Below are 15,225 nucleotides of genomic sequence, written 5' to 3'. Positions count from 1 at the left end.
ACTATATTTTAACATGCATATAATCTTATAAACATTTGTGTATTTATTGGTCCCAGTGCCTTAAAAATCAAGGCGAGGAATAGAAGACAGACATCAATAATGGCTTCAAGACTATTACATCTGTCTAATAATTGGTCAATAAAAGGTACTAAAAGTTAGTAGAACATTGGTACTATTGTACTGACCTTGGAGGAAGGTATAGAGTTAAACCAAATGCCCAAAAGACACAGGGCACTTCAAAAAGAATCCATGCTACAACTTGGATATTGTTGAAGTCAGGGTTCATGAGCTAGAAACTCAACTCCCAGTTGGACAGTGATTGGGGTAGTGGAAACTTTATGAAGGGGAGCCTATTGAAACTGATTAGATCCCTCGGAATGTCCCTCCAAAGAGATTGATGTAGTTTTATAGAGACTCAAGAGACCAGCAAGACCACTCTGTGTACATACAGCTGTTCCCTTCCCATTCTCTGCCATGTATTGTAGCCAAGAAAACCCTCATCAAAGCCCAATAGATGTGTCTATCTGAAATTGAACTTTCAGCCTTCAAACTATGAGCTAAATGGAGGCCTACAATTGACAAGTACTCTTCTTCAGGTATTGTGTTTTACAGAAAACAGAAAAATGCAATACGGAGTAAGATAATTTCCATGTTTATTCCAAACCAAATAAAACACAATAGCAGTCTCTTAGGAGCAATTATCAAATTTATAAAATTGAACATGTCTCCATGGATCCTGACATATTAGTTTAGATACACTAAATATTGCGTACATGACTGACATGTGAATATTCTTTCATATGAGATGAAAATATAGCAGAGAAAGCTAAGCTGTGTTTTTCTTTTCCACTCCACATCACTCTGCTTAATTGTGCATGGTCCTTATTTGATGAAGCCCTTGTTCTCTTGAGGAAAGTGTAAGCATCTGCATCATGTAGGAGGCAAGAAGAAGAAGAAGAAGAAGAAGAAGAAGAAGAAGAAGAAGAAGAAGAAGAAGAAGAAGAAGAAGAAGAACTGGATTTCACTACTACCTGCTCAACTCATTTTACACTTGTCACACAATCCCGGGAAGTACATACTGATGTTTTTTTTTTAATTTTAGGAATGAGGAACTTGAGCTACAGAACGTTCAAACATTGTACTCTAGACCATAGCTACAGAAGATGAGAGAACTGAAAATCTCAGAAGAATCTGATTTTAGTAATCTAGTCTTCGTAGGAACAACTCCAATATTAGACATATGACAGTTATTCACAGAATACAGTCTGGCTAATTCACCATGGTAGCACCTGACTGGAATTCTAGCACAGAAGGCTAAGATGGGGGCGTCATGAGGTTGAGGTCCACTTGGGATACAAAGCACAGCATGGCATTGTCCCATCATCATTGTCTTCCACATCATCCTGATCTTGACCAGCATGATTGCCATACCAGTACTCACTTTTTCAAGATTCACCAGTCTTGTGATTTGTATACTTTTATATATCTAACATATAGTTCTACAAATTTTCTTTCTGTTATGAAAATAGAGAAAATATGTTTGTGTTTTGAACTTGGTAATTTTCCTATATAAGTTGCAAGTACTTAATATAAACTTTAAAACTTAAACTTATGCTGGGCGGTGGTGGTGCATGCCTTTAATCCCAACACTCAGAAGGCAGAGGCAGATGGATCTCTGTGAGTCTGAGGTCGGGGCTGGTCCGACAGCCTCCAAAACAATACAGAGAAACCCTGTCTCTTAAAACCAAAAAAAAAAAAACAAACAACTTAAAATTATAAGTCTTTTAGCAATTTATCTCAACTGATCAGAGACGTAAAGTTGTTACAGGGATATTTGAGACAATACTATTTTTTATTATTATGTAGGAAGTAGCATAGCTGCCCTAGATGAGGAAACTGTGCCTCCTTAACATGTGTTCTTTAAAACTAAAGTTTACAGAATAAAATTATATATATAGATATATAATTAGTAGAATATTATACTTCCAAAGATTATAAACATGAAAAAATAGTCTTTTTATGTTAAGAAAAATATAATCCTATGACAAATACTTAATTAAAATATTCTTATATATGAATAAAATACATACACACACATAAATACATGTAATTGAGCATAGGGTGTATAATATACAGAAGAATTCTTAGGATAGTGGAAAGGAAAATGCCTGTGTTTTGAAATTATGAGCAGTTTTAACTTTTACTCTTACATTATTCTTCATTTTCTAACTTGGACTCATTTTTGCACTAAATTCACCTTCTTGTTAGACATTGACACAATACTCTTCAGCAAACTTACTTTATAGCCCTCACACTATTTGGTTACTATAATCAGAAAATGATATGAAAAGGGCATAAAACAGTAATGATATTCCAAGTGATGATAAACAGGGTTTTTTGTTGTTGTTGTTGTTTTTTGAGACAGGTTTTCTCTGTGTAACAGCCCTGGCTGTCATGGAACTCACTCAGTAGACCAGGCTGGCCCCGAACTCACAGAGATCTGCCTGCTTCTGCCTCTGAGTTCTGGGATTAAAGATGTGTGCAACCACCTCCTGATAGTAATAAATTTTAATGTGATAGAATTTATTTCATTTCCATAAATGTTTGTGCTCTTCCTAAGTTTTCTTCTATAATCAGTGGAAAAGAGCTTCAAAATACCAGGAAAGAGTCACCTTCCAGATGACAGTATAGGAACCACCAAATGCTTATCTCTCTGCAGAAGAATGAATGGAGTAGAGAAAATGCTAATATTGACTTTCCCAGATCTGTGGAGGTTAGCCAAAGTCTTTAGGGCTTTGCTTTATTTCCAAAAGTCAGGTCATCCAGTTTTTTTTTTGGCATTTGAATTTATCCTGCTGTCACTCTGTCTTCTAATGGCCATAATAATCTCAAAATCCTACAATTTGAAACCAGGGATGCTATGAGATCAGCAAACTAGCATCCAAGGAAGGGACCAGAACAATTTTGGAGTGTCAAAAAAAAAGCCTTCATCTCTGAAGAATCACCACATTGGACTTGTCTGACAGATTCCTTAGGGAAACTCTGTGATTTGACTTGACTCAGAGATAAAACAGGAACCCTGAAAACTCTACTAAGTAAAGGAAGCCATTCACAGAGGAACAGGCATTGTTGTTTCTACTTATACAAAATGTCCAGAATAGGCAAACCCACGGGGACGGAGAGCAGATGTGTGGTCTTGGGATTTGGTGAGAGCAGTGAATGACTAGTAATGGGTCAAGTGTTCTATGAACAGAGTGGTGACAAAGACAGCACTTTATCAATATGCTAAAACTTACTGAATTATACATTCTAAAAGGTATAAGTGTCATGATTTATAAGTATGTCATTAAAACTCTTATTGAGCAACAGACATAGAAGAGTATAAAGAAAAATGACCACATGTGCCTGTCACCGTGAGTCCCCTCACTCTCCCTTTACACCTTCCCTCCTACCCCTCGGGCTGCTTTCCTTGCCTTTCATCCCACTTCTTGTGACTCTCCTGGAGTTTGTAACCTACTCAGTTCTGTGTACCATGCTGTACTCCTTGCCTTACACAGAAAACTCATGAGCCAGCATTAAGAAGTATCAGGAGAAGGAGCCTGCACTGAACTGTTCCCTTGATTGCTCCCAGGGCTTCCTCTTTCCCTGCAATGGAGAAGGACTTGCATAGGGTCTCAGCCCATCTTCTCTCTGGGCTTCCTGAACCAGAATTCTACCACCAGACCTGTCACCATCCGCTTCCTTCTCCCTAGGACCTCCCTTTCTCTCTTCAGGGGGTCAGTTACTATGAACCTCTTTTCTACACCTTTCCCTAACCACTTTTCTCCTTTCATTGACTCTAGCTGCTAGCGTCTAGCTAGCAACTTCCCTCTGAAATGGCTTCCTCCCAACCTCCCCTTCTATCCCTGCCAGCGCATCCTCAGGATCCATGTTCCCAAATTCCAAATTAAACCTTTGAACAAGACCATATGGACCGCACGGGGCATGTAGTGGGGATAAAGAGAATCTCTATTTTTTCCCTGAAGGCTGTACAATGGATAAAAGTAACAAGCAGCTTTCTCATCCCTGCCATCTCTCCCCCACTACGCACAAGTAGCGTGAGTAGTAACTGAAAATCATTATTAAGCATAAGATAGTAACCTAGGAATGCATAGCATCAACATGCTGGATAGACTCAGACATGTATGCAGATGACTACTCCTGTAATTTTTTTTCTACTGAGTGACCTTCTGTCCCACAATTGTGAAGGTTTCCTAAGAACTAAAAAGTTTGACTGTTTCAAAATAGTTCTAAGCCAGCTTCTTTCTGATCCCCCGGGAGTGGGAGTGGGGCTGCTTCTAATACCTTATATTTTCAGGCTCCGGGCTACCAGGAGCAGAGTGCTGCGTATGGTCAGCAGGAAATGAATATGGCTCACCCCTGTCGCTATAGCTTTAAGGTGGAAAGATTAGTCAAGCTGGCTTCACACCAGTAACAATTTGTAATCTTCTACTGCCCCAGGATTGGCAGTAGGACCATCTTCATGAGAGTGTATTCTGTGCCAGTCACAGAAGCCATGGGTTTGGAATGACACTATGATCCTCACTTTCCTAAACTGGGTATCCTTCATTTTCATTTTTCCCTCATTAAGCAAATAAAACAGTCAGCTGGAAGCTAGAACAAGATGAACTGTGCGCATAGGCACTGCAGAGATAACTGAGTCAGTAAATGCAAACTAGGCAGGCATGAGGACTGGTTTCCATACCCAAAACCACATGAAAAAGTCAGCATGGTCAGCCAGACATGTTCATATTCCCAGAATTAGAGATGCAGAGACAGATAGAACCCTGGAGATCACTGTCCAGCCAATCTATTCAGTGTCAACCAAGGAGTTGCAGATTCAATGGGAAACTCTGTCTCAAAATCCAGGATGCCTGACACCTGATGTCAACCTCTGGTCTCTGCACACATAGATACACAATATAACACATACATACAAACACACCACAACACACAAACACACACACACAAACACAAACACTCATATACACACACATGCACACATGCCTGTGCACACACAGAGTATACATTATGTCTGCTTTGTTCTTCCTCTTTCCAAGACTCTCTCTGGGGTTTGACTTCTGCTACTGCTCTGGAGTCTAACAAAGTGGAAGGTGAGGGAATCTGAGGATGACATGTTCCCCAAATATATAAGTAACTAGATTAGGGTCATTATTTTGAATGATAAAAGGCTTCAATTTTTCTTTATACATACATTTCCTTTACCCATTCATATACCGATGGACACTTACACTGATTCTATGATTTGGTTGTGAATAGTTCCATGATAAATACAGGTGTGCAAGTAGCTCTGTACTGTACAGCCTTTGATTTACTGCTTTGGGAATCATAATCAAGATTGGTATATATAGATTTTAGATAGTTCTATTTGATTTTCTAAAGAACTTCCATACAAATCTCATTGTGTCTGCACCAATCTCTAGCAACAGTGTATAAGGATTTCCCCACTCTACCTCCTTGCCATCATTTGTTGTGATAGCAGCCCTTCTGATTGGGATGAGATGGAAACTCAAAGTAGTTGCCACTTGCATTTCTTTAGCATTGATTTTTCATGTATTTATTGTCCATTAGAACTTCTTTTGGACATAGATTTTCTTTTCTTTTTGAGACAGGGTCAGTCATGAACAGTCTAAGTAGAGAGGAAGAAAGAGAATTTATTCCATGCCAGACAATTCATGAAGCATCACATACTTTTTATTTCTCAGAAAAAAAGAAGCAAAGTGACACTATGATCACAATTTACAGACTTATAAATGTAAACATAATAGTTAAATAGCAGATCACACATCAGGCAAAAAGCACAGCTAGATATGTTCCATGCCTGACTTAATAGCAAGGTCCATGTGTTTGCATTGCTAGGCTTTCCGGCTGAGTGTATGCCATTTTCATGGGAAACAATTACTGAGTAGTGACTGTGGGTCATTTTGCCTTTTAACTCATTTGATTCTTCTGACACTGTGAGATAGATACTTTTAACATCTCTATCACATAGATGAGGGAACGGAGTCACATGTCACACTCCCACTGCAAGGCAATGGTAGAAGCCAGGTTTCAGAACGTTCTTCCCTGCTCCCCATCTCAAGCGTAACCACCACCATGTACTCTCCCAATGTACAGAAAATTACCTAGTAGAATATAACCTAAGATCCCTGCTGAGCATAAAGAGTAGGAAAAATTACTCAGATTATTTGTAAAAATAGCCCCTGCACTAAATCGACTAAGGAATATAATATTCTGTTATCAAACTTCCCATATGTCATTTCCCAAGATGCACCACTTAGAAAACTGATAATCAGAAAATCTCTCCAACCTAGTCATCATAACCTATCTCCCACACGACTCTTGAAAGTTCCCCTGACATCCCATGAAATTATACTTTAAAGATCTTTCCCCATCACTCAGTCAGCAAGGGTCTCTCAGCAGCCATCTTCCTGAGCCTTTTAATACTATATACTGAACAAATAGCATTCAGTCTACACAGGGTGACCAAAGGCTTCTCTCTTTTATACCATCATGATTCACTGTCCTTCCTCAGAACTCACCATTTCATTAGAACAAGGACCATTCACTCAACAAGAGCCATCCTTAAGAGAGCCAGGAGCCAGTGGGAAACTTCCAGATGAGTAAGATGGCCCCCACACTTCCCTATACTTTCTGAGTCCATCATCCATATCTAACTCATACCTCAGTGGTTACCTTCCTCAGGAGTCATGTTCTCTCTCCCTACAGCAGCCTTGGGATAGGAAAACACACACTTGTCTAGATATAGGAATGGCTTCAATGTGTAGTCTAGAAACATACCAGTGAAACACAGGGTTGGGTTATTAATCTCAGACATGCTAGTTAATTATTCCACAGGCATTTTTGTGAAGTTTAGAGATGGGGTTTTCCTTGCTGTGGTATAGAAGAAAGGGAAGAATAAAAAAGGGGACAGTATTTATGATACCTTTAAATTCTATCAGATGATTGAAAAATTATTTTCAAAGACTAACACTCAATAATAGTAGTAGTTCTGGTCCCCATAATTGGTTGAGTTACTATAATGTAGTACTCAGGGTCACAGTTGTTATACTTTCCCTAAAAAACACCAAAACCATGCCAATAGATGGTCAACAGGTGTCTAAATTAGTACAAACTCATACTGTGTTAATTTCTTAGATGCATTTTTGCTCCCCAACCTAGACTATTACCTCATTGAGAGAAGGTATTCTTTCAAAACTCTGCTTCATAATTTAATGATTCCATAATTCTGACTATTACCAGGGGCCACACGAGAGGAACAGCAAGTGCATCCAGCAAAACCATGCCATGTGAGCCTTGGAGAGGCAGAGCCCTGAGGACCACATGTCCTGAGGACTTCATGCTGTTATTGAACATAGCTCTGCTTATTGCCTTCAGGGTCAGCATGTCTCTCATAATCCATGAACTGTATGAAAACTCTCAGGGGGTTTCTAGCCACTTGCCAGGCTGTGTTACTGGTACTTACAATAGTAGTTACTGACTTTTCCAAGCATGGCTTAATAATTCAACCATCACCCTTAGAAAGAATTTAGGCATGTATATTGTTAGTAAAGTTAGGTTAAGATGTTTTTGTTAATGGCTTTGGTATAGAAAATCTTGGGGAACAATTTAAAGTCTAGAAAGGCACACTTTTGATAGTTTAGCAAAGGGCTTGTTGAGGTCAGGGAACAAAACCAAAGGAAGCTTGGTCATTACTGGCATATGTGCTTTCCTTGTTAGGATGGGTTGGTGATCAAAGACGATGACTGATTTCTCATACCCATTTCTGCCCTCAGCTTCCTGATATGATTTAATAAAAACTGTTGATGAGGGAGTATGCACCCTGAGTATTTAAAGTAGAAATGACTGATAGTTTTTCACATATAAAAGTTCAGATTTATGATTCTTTTAAAAATTGTTTATAAGATTACCTTTTGAGATAAATAATAAAGTGATTGATCCTCTCTTTGTAACTGTAAAATGCAACCTGCCAGTAACAGAAGTGGCTGAGAAAAATACCTGGCTTGCTTATACTTTGTTAATCTATAACAAATTGCTTACACATTCTGTAGGTGGATCCTTAAATAATTTATTTTTCACCTGTAATACATCAAACATTTCATCATGAAAGGGAAAACTGTTTTTAATGTATATTCATTATAATCATTCACTTGAAAATCAGAATGTAACCATGTTGTAATTTTTATACTGCTTAAGAGATTTTGCTGGGGTGTATAAGCTGTAAGGAAAAAAGAAAGATATACAGAAGGAGTATATCAGGAAAGAAGTAAAGAAAGGCAGGTAGGCAAGAAGGAAGGAAGGAAGGAAGGGAGGGAGGGAGGGAGGGAGGGAGGGAGGGAGGGAGGGAGGGAAGGAGGGAAGGAGGGAGGAAGGAAGGGAAGAAGGAAGGGAAGAAGGAAGGAAGGAAGACCCTGACATGTTGAAGGCGTGTGTGTGTGTGTGTGTGTGTGTGTGTGTGTGTGTGTGTTTTCCCTTTTTTGCTGGCCCTAGAGAACTAAGTTTTACTCTCTCAGATTAAAAGAGTCAATTGTGTGAGTGGTTATTTTGCCAAGTGTGTGCCTCCCTTCAGTTTCTGAGCCTCCACAGCACAAATACCATGCCATAGCACATACCAAACTCTTATTTAAAATGCATGTTCTTACTCAGCAGCCAAGGCTGGCCTCAAACTCATGACAATCTCTTGCCACAGCCTCCCAAAATGCTAGAATTACTGACATGAGCCATGTTGCCCAGCTTTTAGTCAAATGTTTGACTACAGTTCACAATAACTTCTAACTTACCATTTCCATCCTACAATTTTATTTTCTCACTTTGTGTTTCAGTAAGTGTTTTGCTTGCTATTTCCCACTTGATTAGGCCAATCTGAGTGGGGGTGGGGTGTTACTGTGTGATTCAGCCATCACTTAGAACTCATTTGACTTTTGGTTAATTTGTGGGGTTTTTTCTTTTAACAAAAAAGTGCATTAATTTTGTTTTCAAGTGGTATCATTGTACCGTTGTGTTGATTTCCATTTCTTGAGGATCTTTTGGAGACTAATTTCTCTCTAATTGTTGTTACAAACATATTACATATGTGTGTAAATTCCTAAACACATAAATATAACTGACTCAGTCTGTATAATGCTATAATCTCAAAAAATTTTAAAAAATGTAAAAAATTATATATTTTAAAGTTATTTAAAATCAGACACTGAATCAAGTTCTTATGCAAAGGAAATATATTTGGGAAGCTATCTCAGAACTATGAAAAAATCTGGAGAACGAAATAAGAAGAAAAGGTCAGGAAAGGGTTAGATCAACAGTTACTTGTCTGAGTGTGAGCAACTGGAGTCAATCTCTCCCTAGACTTCCTGGGAACTTTTGTGGGGTGTGCGCTAATTCTCTAAGCCCTTCATAAACACATTTCTGGTAGCTCCTGCTTGCTTTGATGATCAACTTCATCCAAGTGATAAAGAACAAGGCCGATGTCCTTGAGACACCGCAGGAAGATTAGAGTGTCATTGTGCCCGTCATACAAAATAAACATGGTAAAAAGTATCAAAAGAAAATAAAAATTCTACCAGGTAGACAGACAAACTTTCCCTTCCATAATTAATCGGAAAACAGTAGTGAAGAAAGTAATTGGATGTTAACAAGTCACTAACTACTCCAGGCTACATTTACCATAAAACATGCCTGGTGTCTGCTTAGACGGCACAAGAGAAGTGGTCACATTTCTGTCTTTCATGTTTTCTACCTGATTAACATCTTAGTGGCAAGAACTGACTTGCAGCCTGCTAGATGGGATATGTTTTATCAGAATTGTGTACTATTGTCACAACGACTTCACGGGACAAATATCAGAGCCCTAATTTCCAGTAAAATAAAGCTCAGAAAACTTACAATTCACCTAAGATCTCTCAACCAAAGGGACACCCTGGAACCATAGGGAGTTCAACTGTCAGGAGCATTGGGTGCTGGTGTCACAGTAGTCTGTAAACAAGTCAAACCTCCTAGCAAGATGGACAAGGAGGAGGCAGAAAGTGGGGAAAATGATAACTTCCTCATGTAATCATGGAAGGAGGGACATGTGGATCATCAATAGACACAGGTTTCATTTCACCACTGAAATAAAGGAGCCCAAGGAAATGGGAGAAGAAAGAGCTGGGAATCAACATGGACTTGGTTCCAAGAAAGAGGGGGAAACCCTCCTTTAAGTTTCCCTCTCAGGCCCTGTAAAGAGATTACAACATAGAAGTAAGAACTAGTCCTAAATCCCAATCTGAGCCTCAGGTAGCAAGGAAGTTCCTGAATAAGGGTGTGAGTGTGTGACATGAAAGGAGGGGTTGGAGGAGGAGAGGAGTCCTTGACAATAACCCTCCAGAAACTAGAATGCCTTGGGTGTGCCCCAAGTCAGGTTGGGGAAGGCAGCTTTTCCTGAAGACCTTCTGTTTAAAAACCATACAATTGTCGGCCGGGCGGTGGTGGTGCACGCCTTTAATCCCAGCATTGGGGAGGCAGAGGCAGGCATATCTCTGTGAGTTCGAGGCTGGGCTGGACCGACAGCCTCCAAAACAATACAGAGAAGCCCTGTCTTGTAAAAACCAAAAAAAAAAAAAGAGTAGGTTAGAACCTGCCAATGATTTATTATAAACAGGAAAAAAACAGAATCACAGAAGGTATGGTAACTTTTGATCCAGAAAGATTTGAAAAGATTAATTATTGTTCCAGTTGCCACTAAGTCTTTTAAAATATTAACACAAGAAAAGGATAGAAGGAGAAAATAGCAGAAATGATTTTTTTAGTTTTGAAAATAAGAGAATAATAATGTTGACAAGATTAAAATAAATATAATAAGCAATCACTTTTGAAACTTGAGTGGTAGTACCCGGTACCTATATATCAATCATGAGGTACCTGTACCAATTCTTAAATGAAAAAGTTCTTGCTCACTGTGAATCTTGCATAACCATATGTAACTGAACTTATCCGGTATTAATCATTTCCATACTGATGGATACACATGGCCTTTGTAGTGACTGTCAAAGAGCCAGTTCTTATCCAGAATTATTCCCCAAATATTCCATTTTAAAGAATTGTCTACAGATGAAAAATCTCTTTATGATCATTGTTAATGACAGGCAAGATCACTGGATGTTAATGATTTACTAGATGTAGTAATAGATAGATAGAAAAGTTACAAAATTATAATGAGATGTACAAACTATTGATAACCCTAACTTGTAGTAAAGTCTAAAACCTCTAAGCTGTATTCTCTATGTTGGATTATTTCTTTCCTCTGACAGACTATAGTCCCTCCTCAGGACTTTCTCCAAAACACACTCACAAGTCAATCACAGCCTAAGAATGTCCCAACAGAAGGGGTCTCTGAGAAGATCATACTTCACTGAAGTCCATGTATGTAACAGTGAAGCACATTTTTCACTATATGTTGAAAGCTCGCATGTGCACATGTCCCTCAAGATGGCCAATTAGGGTCAAACTTCCATCCTTCTGATTTCCCAAATTCATCTTACTAGGAGGAAATGAAGGAGGCAAAAGGGGAAAATATAACAAATCTGTAAGATCCTTCTATATTATGAAGTATCTATCTATCTATCTATCTATCTATCTATCTATCTATCTATCATCTATCTCCCCCTTCCCTCTCACTCTCTGTCCTCTCTCATGTACACATCACATACCTGTGTGTTATGTGTGTGTATGCCTGTGTGTGTGTGCATGTGACTGTGCATGCATGTGCGTGCGTGCGTGCGTGTGTGTGTGTGTGTGTGTGTGTGTGTGTGTGTGTGTGTGTGTATTGCAGAGAAATTAGAAGCAAGCAAGATGTCCACTGAGGGACTTCATGGCATCAATATTGTTAAAGTTTGAATTTCTCTTTGCTCTCTGTCCATACAGGATGGTGAGTCATCCAGTAAAGAGTATCTTGTGGCGGAAATTAAATATGTGCTAATAAAGAAACAAGAAGCAAATAGTTTGCACAGTCCCAGTCAACTCTGATTACAAAGGGAAAATAAAGAATGTATTCTTTAAAGCCTTATCCAAGTCCTCTCAGCTTAGATAAAGGCACATACATACCCGTCAATTGTGAAACAATCCCCCTAAGGCCTATTAGACCATTCATTAAAGCAGCTCCTGCCAAGAAATGCTTATGGTGTAAATCTTCTGGGGGTAAAATATCCAGATCATAGAAACACATTTGTGAAGCTCACCATTTGGAAGGAGTCAAGTGCTGTGTGGTGTGCTGTTTCTGGGCCTGGACATCATCAGCTGGCAAGCACTATTGTTCTCTTTTCTTCATAGATAGAAAATCCTCCTCTGTACCAAGGCCTTCTCTCTTCCCTTTCCACCGCTGCTGTCTTGCTTGTCTGTCTTTACTGTTTACCTTCTTTCTAGCCTCCTCTGCTCCCCAAAGTAGCTTTACCCTCTTCCCTCTGTTGATGCGCTAAAGGTACAAAGGACAACTAACACTACATCCTAGGAGTCTCCGTCTCCATTGCCTGGTAACAAACAAACAAAATATAAACAATGTGGTCATGTCTCATTCTAGAGAAATTAGGTCACTTGTGATTCCCAGAAAGATACATGTTATTTCTCCCCTAAAGATCTGCAGAGACTTCGGCTCAGAAAACAAACATATAGGGCTAGCCTGACTCAAACATATGGCCTGCTTAGTATGATCTAGGGCTCCAAACAGGATCCTGATTATTAGAACATACTATTTGGGATTTGAATAACAGATTCTTTAGAGTTGCAGAATGGCTAGGTGCCAGAGATCACTTGATTTACATGCTTAGTATTCACAAATGAGGAGAGAGTCAGAGCTCCACAGGCTAAGGATATTCAAGGTCACCTCATTAGTTGGAGATCACCTAGCCTTAATATTTCAAAACAGTAATGTTTGGGGTGTTTTGGTGGTTTTCCTCTGTTCTTTGTTCTGGTTGTTTTGTTTTTGTTTTTTCATTGCATAGCCTTTGCAAAGAAGAAAGCAAATTATAATTACCAAGCCAGCCAGCTAGAAGCCATGTTAGCAGACTCTCCTCTATTTTATCCCTAACAACTAGACTTCACTTTTGACCTAGTCCAGGCCAAACCATTCTTTGCTTTCCGTACACATGACAGGAAAAGTCCCTCATTTTAGGTTCTCGGTTTAGTGACTCAGAAGTGAGTTCTGCCCTTGTCTCAAGAGCTCATTGGCTCCCTGCTCAACACATGATGCTCCAGTAGCACCCATTCCCTGTTTTCAATTTCTCGTCTCCATTCACTCCACATGATAGTGGAGTGTAATCCTCACTCTTGACACCCACAACCCAAGCTTATAGAAATCTTCAAGGAGAACACGTTTGAAGGGGTTCGAAGCTAGCTGATGATAGGGCTTTTTGTGATTGCTTCATTTACAATGCCAAGAGTTCAGATTCTGTATAACAAGGGCCTCTACTAACTGCTCTAGCATAAGATTAACTATCAATAACTTTGATTCCAGAGCCAGTGCAAATTGAACACAGAGATTTGAGTTCCGCATCCTCAGCAATTGATATTACCCTGAATGCAAGTGTGCAGGCTAAGCCTGAGTCTAGAAGAAACCAACAACCTCCACACAAGGCAATCTCTCTAGGGTGGGTGGAACCAGCTGTCCTCTGAACTCCGCAATAACCATGCCTCACTTTTTTTTTTGGAATCCCTACTTGCCTCCTGATATTGCAAACCTCTTGATTATTTATTCTTTTCTTAATCTACATCATTGTTGTTGCTCTGTGCATTCCTCTTCTGTACCCTCTAACAGTCTGTACCACAGGACCTCACCTCACTCTCAGTCATATCTTATGCATCATCTCTTAGAATATCCCCCATTTTATATTTAATCCAGGCATCTCACTCTTCACAGAGACTTTCACTCCTCTGTATCTCTCACTCAGTGATTCCTCATTCTCCCTACTCCTCATTTTAACCAATGGGTCCCTCCACTTTCTCCCAGTTGATCACCTTTGCTGTCACTTCCTATGTGGCATTCTAAAGTACTAAAAGACAACATACCTTTCTAGGCAACCTCCTTCATCCACAATGGATGAGACAATATCAAATATTTTGCTTGTAGTCCAGAACCCCCCCTTAAACTCTTAGTCTGTGTGATAAAGGGCTCATTGGCCATTTGATCACTGAAGATTCTAAACCACAAACAGTTTGGCAGCTCTATAATTGGATGATTTCTTCCATAGACTTTTCTCCTGGAAGGAAGTGTGACTTTGCCATCACATCTGGAGTGGGCTTCTTTCATCTAAGAGTCAAAAGAGAACTAACAATAAAGTGTGCATTGTGGCTGTCATCCACTCCTGGGGATATACTAAGAAAATATGGACTCAGAGGCTGAAGAATTACCATGTGGTCTACATAGTAAATTCTGAGCCAGCCAGTGCTACACAGTGAGACTGTATTTCAAAGTGTATGTGTGTGTGTGTGTGTGTCAGAGAGACAGAGAGACAGAGAGAGAGAGAGAGAGAGAGAGAGAGAGACAGAGAGAGACAGAGGGAGGGAGGGAGGGAGGGAGGGAGAGAGAGAGAGAGAGAGAGAGAGAGAGAGAGAGAGAGAGAGAGAGAGAGAGAGAGTTATCCAGGTTACTTTTCAGGGATTCAAAGACACATTTTATTGAAAACACCCTCTTGATTTAGCATGCAGATGGCCAATGAGTAATTGAAATGAGATAAAATTTTAGCATTTCCACCTTCATAATTTGTGACTTCTTGGCTATCTGAATTTAAGAAATGATTTTTTTCTGGAGCCATAATATGGTAAGTTTGCCTTACATCTGGTTTCTCTTCTCTCTCATGAAGGTGAAAAACAAAAACAAAAACAAAACAAAACAAAAAAACACCCAACAGGACAGGAAACACCAGACCATGAAAGGGTGAAAAGAGGTAACACTTGAGTTCCTGGAAGATTGCAACTTTACTCCAAGAAAAGGTCTGCCAAGTTCTCTCCACATTAGTACTGGTCTCTTCCTTGCTATTCTCACAATATTCCCGAGAGTCCTCAACTTCTTGGAGCTGACAAGCTGATTTGGCAATGATACTCCCACTTCTTCATCCTTTGGCCTTTGAATGAGTGTATGCTGTTGAAGCCCTTTGTTCATTTTCATTTTCATTAGCT

At 39.5% G+C, this 15,225-nt stretch overlaps 1 long non-coding RNA gene across 4 annotated transcripts in view; it reads right to left on the bottom strand.

Moving 5' to 3' along the window:
* LOC110341093 overlaps positions 1–12,521 on the bottom strand; it is a 170,882-nt gene extending 158,361 nt beyond the window's left edge. For all 4 annotated transcript variants that reach the window (XR_005874221.1, XR_005874220.1, XR_005874222.1 and 1 more), the window contains exon 1: positions 12,294–12,521. This is a non-coding gene — a long non-coding RNA (uncharacterized LOC110341093). The remainder of the gene's footprint in view (positions 1–12,293) is intronic.
* Between the last annotated feature and the right edge of the window lie 2,704 nt (positions 12,522–15,225).

The sequence above is a fragment of the Mesocricetus auratus genome, unplaced genomic scaffold (assembly GCF_017639785.1).
Source record: "Mesocricetus auratus isolate SY011 unplaced genomic scaffold, BCM_Maur_2.0 Super-Scaffold_100676, whole genome shotgun sequence".
NCBI classification, from domain to species: Eukaryota; Metazoa; Chordata; class Mammalia; order Rodentia; family Cricetidae; genus Mesocricetus; species Mesocricetus auratus.
The sequence above is the reverse complement of the archived record's forward strand: the minus strand, read 5'-3'. Positions and strand labels throughout refer to the sequence as shown.